At 41.3% G+C, this 14,927-nt stretch overlaps 1 protein-coding gene across 1 annotated transcript in view; it reads right to left on the bottom strand.

The window, feature by feature from the left end:
* Window positions 1-8,156, bottom strand: part of LOC139387566 (retinal-specific phospholipid-transporting ATPase ABCA4-like) — a 151,176-nt gene extending 143,020 nt beyond the window's left edge. The window contains exon 1 of the mRNA XM_071133892.1: window positions 7,598-8,156. The gene's annotated coding sequence lies outside the window, so the exon portion shown is untranslated. The remainder of the gene's footprint in view (window positions 1-7,597) is intronic.
* Window positions 8,157-14,927: the final 6,771 nt, after the last annotated feature.

Genomic DNA, 14,927 nt, shown 5'->3' on the forward strand with positions numbered 1-14,927 from the left:
CAACACAGTAACTAGCCCTATCCAGAGACATGGAAGGAATCAACACAGTAACTAGCCCTATCCAGAGACATGGAAGGAATCAACACAGTAACTAGCCCTGTCCAGAGACATGGAAGGAATCAACACAGTAACTAGCCCTATCCAGAGACATGGAAGGAATCAACACAGTAACTAGCCCTATCCAGAGACATAGAAGGAATCAACACAGTAACTAGCCCTGTCCAGAGACATGGAAGGAATCAACACAGTAACTAGCCCTATCCAGAGACATGATACAGAATCAACACAGTAACTAGCCCTATCCAGAGACATGGAAGGAATCAACACAGTAACTAGCCCTATCCAGAGACATGGAAGGAATCAACACAGTAACTAGCCCTGTCCAGAGACATGATACAGAATCAACACAGTAACTAGCCCTGTCCAGAGACATGGAAGGAATCAACACAGTAACTAGCCCTGTCCAGAGACATGGAAGGAATCAACACAGTAACTAGCCCTATCCAGAGACATGATACAGAATCAACACAGTAACTAGCCCTATCCAGAGACATGGAAGGAATCAACACAGTAACTAGCCCTGTCCAGAGACATGATACAGAATCAACACAGTAACTAGCCCTATCCAGAGACATGGAAGGAATCAACACAGTAACTAGCCCTATCCAGAGACATGATACAGAATCAACACAGTAACTAGCCCTGTCCAGAGACATGGAAGGAATCAACACAGTAACTAGCCCTGTCCAGAGACATGGAAGGAATCAACACAGTAACTAGCCCTGTCCAGAGACATGGAAGGAATCAACACAGTAACTAGCCCTATCCAGAGACATGGAAGGAATCAACACAGTAACTAGCCCTGTCCAGAGACATGGAAGGAATCAACACAGTAACTAGCCCTGTCCAGAGACATGGAAGGAATCAACACAGTAACTAGCCCTGTCCAGAGACATGGAAGGAATCAACACAGTAACTAGCCCTATCCAGAGACATGGAAGGAATCAACACAGTAACTAGCCCTATCCAGAGACATGGAAGGAATCAACACAGTAACTAGCCCTGTCCAGAGACATGATACAGAATCAACATAGTAACTAGCCCTGTCCAGAGACATGGAAGGAATCAACACAGTAACTAGCCCTATCCAGAGACATGGAAGGAATCAACACAGTAACTAGCCCTATCCAGAGACATGGAAGGAATCAACACAGTAACTAGCCCTATCCAGAGACATGATAAACAATCAACACAGTAACTAGCCCTGTCCAGAGACATGATACAGAATCAACACAGTAACTAGCCCTATCCAGAGACATGGAAGGAATCAACACAGTAACTAGCCCTATCCAGAGACATGGAAGGAATCAACACAGTAACTAGCCCTATCCAGAGACATGATACAGAATCAACACAGTAACTAGCCCTATCCAGAGACATGATACAGAATCAACACAGTAACTAGCCCTATCCAGAGACATGATACAGAATCAACACAGTAACTAGCCCTATCCAGAGACATGGAAGGAATCAACACAGTAACTAGCCCTATCCAGAGACATGGAAGGAATCAACACAGTAACTAGCCCTATCCAGAGACATGATAAAGAATCAACACAGTAACTAGCCCTGTCCAGAGACATGGAAGGAATCAACACAGTAACTAGCCCTATCCAGAGACATGGAAGGAATCAACACAGTAACTAGCCCTATCCAGAGACATGATAAAGAATCAACACAGTAACTAGCCCTGTCCAGAGACATGGAAGGAATCAACACAGTAACTAGCCCTGTCCAGAGACATGATACAGAATCAACACAGTAACTAGCCCTATCCAGAGACATGGAAGGAATCAACACAGTAACTAGCCCTGTCCAGAGACATGATACAGAATCAACACAGTAACTAGCCCTATCCAGAGACATGGAAGGAATCAACACAGTAACTAGCCCTATCCAGAGACATGGAAGGAATCAACACAGTAACTAGCCCTGTCCAGAGACATGGAAGGAATCAACACAGTAACTAGCCCTGTCCAGAGACATGGAAGGAATCAACACAGTAACTAGCCCTGTCCAGAGACATGGAAGGAATCAACACAGTAACTAGCCCTATCCAGAGACATGGAAGGAATCAACACAGTAACTAGCCCTATCCAGAGACATGGAAGGAATCAACACAGTAACTAGCCCTGTCCAGAGACATGATACAGAATCAACACAGTAACTAGCCCTGTCCAGAGACATGGAAGGAATCAACACAGTAACTAGCCCTATCCAGAGACATGGAAGGAATCAACACAGTAACTAGCCCTATCCAGAGACATGGAAGGAATCAACACAGTAACTAGCCCTATCCAGAGACATGATAAACAATCAACACAGTAACTAGCCCTGTCCAGAGACATGATACAGAATCAACACAGTAACTAGCCCTATCCAGAGACATGGAAGGAATCAACACAGTAACTAGCCCTATCCAGAGACATGGAAGGAATCAACACAGTAACTAGCCCTATCCAGAGACATGATACAGAATCAACACAGTAACTAGCCCTATCCAGAGACATGATACAGAATCAACACAGTAACTAGCCCTATCCAGAGACATGATACAGAATCAACACAGTAACTAGCCCTATCCAGAGACATGGAAGGAATCAACACAGTAACTAGCCCTATCCAGAGACATGGAAGGAATCAACACAGTAACTAGCCCTATCCAGAGACATGATAAAGAATCAACACAGTAACTAGCCCTGTCCAGAGACATGGAAGGAATCAACACAGTAACTAGCCCTATCCAGAGACATGGAAGGAATCAACACAGTAACTAGCCCTATCCAGAGACATGATAAAGAATCAACACAGTAACTAGCCCTGTCCAGAGACATGGAAGGAATCAACACAGTAACTAGCCCTGTCCAGAGACATGATACAGAATCAACACAGTAACTAGCCCTATCCAGAGACATGGAAGGAATCAACACAGTAACTAGCCCTATCCAGAGACATGATAAAGAATCAACACAGTAACTAGCCCTGTCCAGAGACATGGAAGGAATGTAACTAGCCCTGTCCAGAGACATGGAAGGAATCAACACAGTAACTAGCCCTGTCCAGAGACATGGAAGGAATCAACACAGTAACTAGCCCTGTCCAGAGACATGATACAGAATCAACACAGTAACTAGCCCTGTCCAGAGACATGATAAAGAATCAACACAGTAACTAGCCCTGTCCAGAGACATGGAAGGAATCAACACAGTAACTAGCCCTGTCCAGAGACATGGAAGGAATCAACACAGTAACTAGCCCTGTCCAGAGACATGGAAGGAATCAACACAGTAACTAGCCCTGTCCAGAGACATGATACACAATCAACACAGTAACTAGCCCTATCCAGAGACATGGAAGGAATCAACACAGTAACTAGCCCTGTCCAGAGACATGATACAGAATCAACACAGTAACTAGCCCTATCCAGAGACATGATACAGAATCAACACAGTAACTAGCCCTGTCCAGAGACATGGAAGGAATCAACACAGTAACTAGCCCTGTCCATAGACATGATACAGAATCAACACAGTAACTAGCCCTATCCAGAGACATGATACAGAATCAACACAGTAGCTAGCCCTGTCCAGAGACATGGAAGGAATCAACACAGTAACTAGCCCTGTCCAGAGACATGATACAGAATCAACACAGTAACTAGCCCTGTCCAGAGACATGGAAGGAATCAACACAGTAACTAGCCCTGTCCAGAGACATGGAAGGAATCAACACAGTAACTAGCCCTGTCCAGAGACATGGAAGGAATCAACACAGTAACTAGCCCTGTCCAGAGACATGATAAACAATCAACACAGTAACTAGCCCTATCCAGAGACATGGAAGGAATCAACACAGTAACTAGCCCTGTCCAGAGACATGGAAGGAATCAACACAGTAACTAGCCCTGTCCAGAGACATGATACAGAATCAACACAGTAACTAGCCCTGTCCAGAGACATGATAAACAATCAACACAGTAACTAGCCCTGTCCAGAGACATGATACAGAATCAACATAGTAACTAGCCCTATCCAGAGACACGGAAGGAATCAACACAGTAACTAGCCCTGTCCAGAGACATGGAAGGAATCAACACAGTAACTAGCCCTATCCAGAGACATGATACAGAATCAACACAGTAACTAGCCCTATCCAGAGACATGGAAGGAATCAACACAGTAACTAGCCCTATCCAGAGACATGATACAGAATCAACACAGTAACTAGCCCTATCCAGAGACATGATACAGAATCAACACAGTAACTAGCCCTATCCAGAGACATGATACAGAATCAACACAGTAACTAGCCCTGTCCAGAGACATGGAAGGAATCAACACAGTAACTAGGCCTGTCCAGAGACATGATACAGAATCAACACAGTAACTAGCCCTGTCCAGAGACATGGAAGGAATCAACACAGTAACTAGCCCTGTCCAGAGACATGATACAGAATCAACACAGTAACTAGCCCTATCCAGAGACATGGAAGGAATCAACACAGTAACTAGCCCTATCCAGAGACATGATACAGAATCAACACAGTAACTAGCCCTGTCCAGGGACATGATAAACAATCAACACAGTAACTAGCCCTATCCAGAGACATGATACAGAATCAACACAGTAACTAGCCCTATCCAGAGACATGATAAACAATCAACACAGTAACTAGCCCTGTCCAGAGACATGGAAGGAATCAACACAGTAACTAGCCCTGTCCAGAGACATGGAAGGAATCAACACAGTAACTAGCCCTGTCCAGAGACATGATACAGAATCAACACAGTAACTAGCCCTGTCCAGAGACATGGAAGGAATCAACACAGTAACTAGCCCTGTCCAGAGACATGGAAGGAATCAACACAGTAACTAGCCCTGTCCAGAGACATGATACAGAATCAACACAGTAACTAGCCCTATCCAGAGACATGGAAGGAATCAACACAGTAACTAGCCCTATCCAGAGACATGATACAGAATCAACACAGTAACTAGCCCTGTCCAGAGACATGGAAGGAATCAACACAGTAACTAGCCCTGTCCAGAGACATGGAAGGAATCAACACAGTAACTAGCCCTGTCCAGAGACATGATAAACAATCAACACAGTAACTAGCCCTGTCCAGAGACATGGAAGGAATCAACACAGTAACTAGCCCTGTCCAGAGACATGATACAGAATCAACACAGTAACTAGCCCTATCCAGAGACATGGAAGGAATCAACACAGTAACTAGCCCTATCCAGAGACATGGAAGGAATCAACACAGTAACTAGCCCTATCCAGAGACATGGAAGGAATCAACACAGTAACTAGCCCTGTCCAGAGACATGGAAGGAATCAACACAGTAACTAGCCCTGTCCAGAGACATGATAAAGAATCAACACAGTAACTAGCCCTGTCCAGAGACATGGAAGGAATCAACACAGTAACTAGCCCTGTCCAGAGACATGGAAGGAATCAACACAGTAACTAGCCCTATCCAGAGACATGGAAGGAATCAACACAGTAACTAGCCCTATCCAGAGACATGGAAGGAATCAACACAGTAACTAGCCCTGTCCAGAGACATGATACAGAATCAACATAGTAACTAGCCCTGTCCAGGGACATGATAAACAATCAACACAGTAACTAGCCCTGTCCAGAGACATGGAAGGAATCAACACAGTAACTAGCCCTATCCAGAGACATGGAAGGAATCAACACAGTAACTAGCCCTGTCCAGAGACATGGAAGGAATCAACACAGTAACTAGCCCTGTCCAGAGACATGGAAGGAATCAACACAGTAACTAGCCCTGTCCAGAGACATGGAAGGAATCAACACAGTAACTAGCCCTGTCCAGAGACATGATACAGAATCAACACAGTAACTAGCCCTGTCCAGAGACATGGAAGGAATCAACACAGTAACTAGCCCTGTCCAGAGACATGATACAGAATCAACACAGTAACTAGCCCTGTCCAGAGACATGATACAGAATCAACACAGTAACTAGCCCTATCCAGAGACATGATACAGAATCAACACAGTAACTAGCCCTGTCCAGAGACATGGAAGGAATCAACACAGTAACTAGCCCTGTCCAGAGACATGGAAGGAATCAACACAGTAACTAGCCCTGTCCAGAGACATGATACAGAATCAACACAGTAACTAGCCCTATCCAGAGACATGATACAGAATCAACACAGTAACTAGCCCTGTCCAGAGACATGATAAAGAATCAACACAGTAACTAGCCCTGTCCAGAGACATGATACAGAATCAACACAGTAACTAGCCCTGTCCAGAGACATGATACAGAATCAACACAGTAACTAGCCCTATCCAGAGACATGGAAGGAATCAACACAGTAACTAGCCCTATCCAGAGACATGGAAGGAATCAACACAGTAACTAGCCCTGTCCAGAGACATGGAAGGAATCAACACAGTAACTAGCCCTGTCCAGAGACATGGAAGGAATCAACACAGTAACTAGCCCTGTCCAGAGACATGGAAGGAATCAACACAGTAACTAGCCCTGTCCAGAGACATGATACAGAATCAACACAGTAACTAGCCCTGTCCAGAGACATGGAAGGAATCAACACAGTAACTAGCCCTGTCCAGAGACATGATACAGAATCAACACAGTAACTAGCCCTATCCAGAGACATGATAAAGAATCAACACAGTAACTAGCCCTATCCAGAGACATGATACAGAATCAACACAGTAACTAGCCCTATCCAGAGACATGATAAAGAATCAACACAGTAACTAGCCCTATCCAGAGACATGATACAGAATCATCACAGTAACTAGCCCTGTCCAGAGACATGGAAGGAATCAACACAGTAACTAGCCCTGTCCAGAGACATGGAAGGAATCAACACAGTAACTAGCCCTGTCCAGAGACATGGAAGGAATCAACACAGTAACTAGCCCTGTCCAGAGACATGGAAGGAATCAACACAGTAACTAGCCCTGTCCAGAGACATGATACAGAATCAACACAGTAACTAGCCCTGTCCAGAGACATGATAAAGAATCAACACAGTAACTAGCCCTGTCCAGAGACATGGAAGGAATCAACACAGTAACTAGCCCTGTCCAGAGACATGATAAAGAATCAACACAGTAACTAGCCCTGTCCAGAGACATGGAAGGAATCAACACAGTAACTAGCCCTGTCCAGAGACATGATACAGAATCAACACAGTAACTAGCCCTGTCCAGAGACATGGAAGGAATCAACACAGTAACTAGCCCTGTCCAGAGACATGGAAGGAATCAACACAGTAACTAGCCCTATCCAGAGACATGGAAGGAATCAACACAGTAACTAGCCCTATCCAGAGACATGATACACATTCAACACAGGAATGTATCCCTATGTCTGAATGTTAATATGGTATAGTTTGTTTAAGGTGAATTATCAATGAATTAGGGCCTTATAATTTGTCCATTTGGCCTAGGCCCATGGACTGCTTGACCCTATACAGTGAACTCATCTACCAAGACAAAACCAATGACATACTTACCTCTAGGAGACAGAAGGAGAAATCATACATCTAGAGAAATAATGTAATAAAGGCAATATAATCCCAGACGTTGAAGCTGTAAGTAAAGCTCTTCTCATCAGTCCCAGTTACCAATCTTTTCTTCAGTCCCAGTTATCTCTTTTCTCTTCAGTCCCAGTTATCTCTCTTCTCTTCAGTCCCAGTTATCTCTCTTCTCTTCAGTCCCAGTTACCAATCTTTTCTTCAGTCCCAGTTCTCTCTCTTCTCTTCAGTCCCAGTTCTCTCTCTTCTCTTCAGTCCCAGTTATCTCTCTTCTCTTCAGTCCCAGTTATCTCTCTTCTCTTCAGTCCCAGTTACCAATCTTTTCTTCAGTCGGCAGAACAGTAGCCTACGGGATAAAGCTTTGGACTAGTAACTGAAAGGTTGCAAGATTGAATCCCTGAGCTGACAAGGTACAAATCTGTTGAACAAGGCAGTTAACTCACTGTTCCTAGGCTGTCATTGGAAATAAGAATTGGTTCTGGTTAAATTAAAAGTCCCAGTTTACCGCTCTTCTCTCTTCTTCAGTCTCAGTTGCCACTCTTCTCCTCTCTTTACTGTTGTCTGCGTAACGGCAGCTGTCTTCTTCCAGGTTAGTAACACTCCTCCTTAATCCCATCCCCTTAATCTCCTCGTCCTAGTCCTGAGGCAGCTCAACATGCACAGCCACAGGAGCAACAGAAAAGAAAACAGTCATCCATTTTGTTTCAGACCTGTAACTGTGACGAATCATTGACTAATAAACATGACTGCTGTGGGATTGTTGAAGTTGTTTTCACGTTGTTTGAGTAGTGATGTTTAAGAGTTAAATGGCTGTGCTGGGGAGCTACAGTTGAAGTCGGAAGTTTACATACACCTTAGCCAAATACATTTAAACTCAGTGTTTTCACAATTTAATCCTAGTAAAAATGTTGTGTCTTAGGTCAGTTAGGATCACCACTTTATTTTAAGAATGTGAAATGTCAGAATAATAGCAGAGAGAATGATTTATTTCAGCCTTTATTTCTTTCATCAGATTCCCAGTGGGTCAGAAGTCTACATACACTCAATTAGTATTTGGTAGCATTGCCTTTATATTGCTTAACTTGGGTCAAACTTTTCAGGTAGTCTTCCACAAGATTCCCACAATAAATTGGGTGAATTTTGGCCCATTCCTCCTGACAGAACTGGTGTAACTGAGACAGGTTTGTAGGCCTCCTTGCTCGCACACGCTTTTCAGTTCTGCCCAGAAATGTTCTATTGGACTGAGGTCGGGGCCATGTGATGGCCACTCCAATACCTTGACTTTGTTGTCCTTAAGCCATTTTGCCACAACTTTGGAAGTATCCTTTGGGGCATTGCCCATATGGAAGACCCATTTACAACCAAGCTTTAACTTCCTGACAGATGTCTTGAGATGTTGCTTCAATATATCCACATAATTTTCTTTCATCATGATGCCAACTATTTTGTGAAGTGAACCAGTCCCTCCTGCAGCAAAGCAACCCCACAACATGATGCTGCCACCCCCGTGCTTCACAGTTGGGATGGTGTTCTTCGGCTTGCAAGCCTCCCCCTATATCTTCCAAACAGAACGATGGTCATTATGGCCAAACAGTTACATTTTTGTTTCATCAGACCAGAGGACATTTCTCCAAAAAGTACGATCTTTGTCCCCATGTGCAGTTGCAAACCGTAGTCTGGCTTTTTTATGGTGGGTTTTGGAGCAGTGGCTTCTTCCTTGCTGAGCGGCCTTTCAGGTTATGTCGATATAGGACTTGATTTACTATAGATACTTTTGTCCCTGTTTCCTCCAGCATCTTCACAAGGTCCTTTGATGTTGTTCTGGGATTGATTTGCACTTTTCGCACCAAAGTACGTTAATCTCTTGGAGACAGAATGCGTCTCCTTCCTGAGCAGTATGATGGCTGTTAGGTAAAGATGTGTTGGGGCCTAGGTGTTAGGTAAAGATGTGTTGGGGCCTAGATGTTAGGTAAAGATGTGTTGGGGGCCTAGGTGTTAGGTAAAGGTGTGTTGGGGGCCTAGGTGTTAGATAAAGATGTGTTGGGGCCTAGGTGTTAGGTAAATATGTGTTGGGGCCTAGGTGTTAGATAAAGATGTGTTGGGGGCCTAGGTGTTAGGTAAAGATGTGTTGGGGGCCTAGGTGTTAGGTACATATGTGTTGGGGACCTAGGTGTTAGGTAAAGATGTGTTGGGGCCTAGGTGTTAGGTAAAGATGTGTTGGGGACCTAGGTGTTAGGTAAAGATGTGTTGGGGTCTAGGTGTTAGGTAAAGATGTGTTGGGGGCCTAGGTGTTAGGTAAAGATGTGTTGGGGCCTAGGTGTTAGGTAAAGATGTGTTTGGGGTTTGGACTACCATCAGGTGTGTGTTGAGTCATATAGATACCTAAACTGAGAGGTTCTGTTGAGTCATATAGCTACCTAAACTGGACTGAGAGATTCTGTTGAGTCATATAGCTATCTAAACTGGACTGAGAGGTTCTGTTGAGTCATATAGCTACCTAAACTGGACTGAGAGGTTCTGTTGAGTCATATAGCTACCTAAACTGGACTGAGAGGTTCTGTTGAGTCATATAGCTACCTAAACTGGACTGAGAGGTTCTGTTGAGTCATATAGCTACCTAAACTGAATTGAGAGGTTCTGTTGAGTCATATAGCTATCTAAACTGGACTGAGAGGTTCTGTTGAGTCATATAGCTATCTAAACTGAATTGAGAGGTTCTGTTGAGTCATATAGCTATCTAAACTGAATTGAGAGGTTCTGTTGAGTCATATAGCTATCTAAACTGGACTGAGAGGTTCTGTTGAGTCATATAGCTATCTAAACTGGACTGAGAGGTTCTGTTGAGTCATATAGCTATCTAAACTGGACTGAGAGGTTCTGTTGAGTCCTTTAGCTATCTAAACTGGACTGAGAGGTTCTGTTGAGTCATATAGCTATCTAAACTGGACTGTGAGGTTCTGTTGAGTCATATAGCTATCTAAACTGGACTGAGTGGTTCTGTTGAGTCATATAGCTACCTAAACTGGACTGAGAGGTTCTGTTGAGTCATATAGCTACCTAAACTGGACTGAGAGGTTCTGTTGAGTCACATAGCTACCTAAACTGGACTGAGAGGTTCTGTTGAGTCATATAGCTATCTAAACTGGACTGAGAGGTTCTGTTGAGTCATGTAAGACTTTGGAAAGGGCAGGTGACATAAGTAATTAGGCTTTAGGAGGGTGATAAGGGCTTAACAGGCAGAATATAATCACCTGTATGGTGGAACGTGCTCTATGGCAAAGGGTTACAATCATAAATACACTATATATATATACTATATATATATATATATATATATATATATATATATATATATATATATATATATATATATATATATACACACACACACTATATATATATGTATATATACACACTATATTTTTATATACACACACTATATATATATATATATATATATATATACACACACTATATATATACACACTATATATACACACACTATATATATATATACACACTATATATATATATATATATACACTATATATATATATATATATATATATATATATATATACACACTATATATATATACACACACTATATATATAAACACACACTATATATATATACATATATACACACTATATATATATATATACATATATACACACTATATATATATATATATATATATATATATATATATATATATATATATATACACACTATATATATATATATATATATATATATATATATATATATATATATATATATATATATATAACTGGTACTGTATATATATATATATATATATATATATAACTGGTACTGTATATATATATATATATATAACTGGTACTGTATATATATATATATATATAACTGGTACTGTATATATTAATGTATTGAACATTAGTTATTTGGACATTTGCTAATAACAGAATAAATGTCAACACTCAAACTGTCAACTATACTTTAATTTAATGCAAGACATTTTTTGCATTTTGTCTTTTTTTGTAGTTACAAACAATTTACTGAAACAAAACCTTGCAGTTTATATGTCACATATATAAAAAAAACATATAGATACATACGATTTAGATTATTATAATCTGAACAGGAATATGGGTGAATTATTATTATTATTATATATTTTTAAATGTTGAAACTTTTTGTCTCACTTTATAAAATGCTTCCATCTCTTCTCTGTGGAATGTATTGCGATGACATACATGTTTAAACGTTTGGAAAACATAAAAACGTTGGACCTGAATTAAGTAAGTGCTTAATTAACGTAGCTAGAATCAAATCACATGACATACAATACAGGAACAAAGTAGAACATTTCATGTACTGTGTAAATGTACAAGTACAAATTCACATATAATACATGTATTTAACTCCCAACAAAACAAATAAAATGCTTCTCTGTAACATTACGACGAGGACTTGATACTATGATATATTTGAGAAGGGTAACTTCATTACAGCTCCATTTTGGAACTCCCAAAAATGTTCCAATTTGTGATGACATGGCAGTATTGGCAGATAGAATCTATTGATGGCAGGTAGAATCTATTGATGGCAGGTATAATCTATTGATGGCAGGTAGAATCTATTGATGGCAGATAGAATCTATTGATGGCAGGTAGAATCTATTGATGGCAGATAGAATCTATTGATGGCAGGTAGAATCTATTGATGACATGGCAGTAATGGCAGAGAGATTCTATTGATGACAGGTAAAATCTATTGATGACATGGCAGTAATGGCAGATAGAATCTATTGATGGCAGGTAGAATCTATTGATGACATGGCAGTAATGGCAGATAGAATCTGTTGATGACATAGCAGTAATGGCAGATAGAATCTATTGATGACATGGCAGTAATGGCAGATAGAATCTATTGATGACATGGCAGTAATGGCAGGTAGAATCTATTTGTAACAAAAACAGGCAGTATTGACCAGGACATCAGATGTAACAGTTCAGTATTGACCAGGACATCAGATGTAACAGGCAGTATTGACCAGGACATCAGATGTAACAGGCAGTATTGATCAGGACATCAGATGTAACAGTTCAGTATTGACCAGGACATCAGATGTAACAGGTAGTATTGATCAGGACATCAGATGTAACAGGCAGTATTGATCAGGACATCAGATGTAACAGTTCAGTATTGATCAGGACATCAGATGTAACAGGCAGTATTGACCAGGACATCAGATGTAACAGGTAGTATTGATCAGGACATCAGATGTAACAGGCAGTATTGACCAGGACATCAGATGTAACAGGTAGTATTGATCAGGACATCAGATGTAACAGTTCAGTATTGACCAGGACATCAGATGTAACAGTTCAGTATTGACCAGGACATCAGATGTAACAGTTCAGTATTGATCAGGACATCAGATGTAACAGTTCAGTATTGACCAGGACATCAGATGTAACAGTTCAGTATTGACCAGGACATCAGATGTAACAGTTCAGTATTGACCAGGACATCAGATGTAACAGTTCAGTATTGACCAGGACATCAGATGTAACAGGCAGTATTGACCAGGACATCAGATGTAACAGGCAGTATTGATCAGGACATCAGATGTAACAGGCAGTAATGACCAGGACATCAGATGTAACAGTTCAGTATTGACCAGGACATCAGATGTAACAGTTCAGTATTGACCAGGACATCAGGTGTAACAGTTCAGTGTTGACCAGGACATCAGATGTAACAGTTCAGTGTTGACCAGGACATCAGATGTAACAGTTCAGTATTGACCAGGACATCAGATGTAACAGTTCAGTATTGATCAGGACATCAGATGTAACAGGCAGTATTGATCAGGACATCAGATGTAACAGTTCAGTATTGACCAGGACATCAGATGTAACAGTTCAGTATTGACCAGGACATCAGATGTAACAGTTCAGTATTGATCAGGACATCAGATGTAACAGTTCAGTATTGACCAGGACATCAGATGTAACAGGCAGTATTGATCAGGACATCAGATGTAACAGTTCAGTATTGATCAGGACATCAGATGTAACAGTTCAGTATTGACCAGGACATCAGATGTAACAGTTCAGTATTGACCAGGACATCAGATGTAACAGTTCAGTATTGATCAGGACATCAGATGTAACAGTTCAGTATTGATCAGGACATCAGATGTAACAGGCAGTATTGATCAGGACATCAGATGTAACAGTTCAGTATTGACCAGGACATCAGATGTAACAGTTCAGTATTGACCAGGACATCAGATGTAACAGTTTAGTATTGACCAGGACATCAGATGTAACAGGTAGTATTGATCAGGACATCAGATGTAACAGTTCAGTATTGACCAGGACATCAGATGTAACAGTTCAGTATTGATCAGGACATCAGATGTAACAGGCAGTATTGACCAGGACATCAGATGTAACAGTTCAGTATTGACCAGGACATCAGATGTAACAGTTCAGTATTGATCAGGACATCAGATGTAACAGGCAGTATTGACCAGGACATCAGACAGTAACTTATACAGGATTCAATTGTTTGCAGATAGTGGGTTTCTGGATAGCGGTTTGAGAAGTGCATTTTATTTGCATAGCAGCAAATAAATGGATGGAGCTGACACTTACACACAGAAACGGACAGCTACACGTGAAAATTAACCTTTGATGTAAACGTTTGTCCGCTGCTATCTGGAAATCCTGTATCTGCAATAGATTGAATACCAGCCTAAACGCTTGTTCCAAATGTCTAGGGAGCGACCGCTCACAGAGCATGCTTCTGTTTGTAAAGACTGTAAACATAGAATATATTAAACACGTCTAATGTAACACTTTCAGTGTGTTCCTTTCACACATCTTGTCTTGGCGTCAATATAATAGTACTGTTCCCCCAATATATAGTATGGTACAGAGATACACCGTAACAACATATTTACACACACACACTGTACACACTGTACACAAACACACACAGTACACACACACACACACAGTACACACACTGTACACTGTACACTGTACACAAACACACTGTACACACTGTACACACTGTACACAAACACACACACACACACACTGTACACAAACACACACACACAGACAAAATATATCTGGCTTCAAAGGTAGACAGCAATATGACATCATCATACACAGTGGGGACAACTTCCTGCTTACAGACATCAACAGCAACGTTCTCCCAAATATCTCCCAACAGTTCCACCATTGGTTCTTCCCAAGTGATGCCCTCCCTATTCTTAAAGACATACCAGCAGTCTTGGCCAATG

This window comes from Oncorhynchus clarkii, chromosome 28 (genome assembly GCF_045791955.1).
Source record: "Oncorhynchus clarkii lewisi isolate Uvic-CL-2024 chromosome 28, UVic_Ocla_1.0, whole genome shotgun sequence".
Taxonomy (NCBI): Eukaryota; Metazoa; Chordata; class Actinopteri; order Salmoniformes; family Salmonidae; genus Oncorhynchus; species Oncorhynchus clarkii.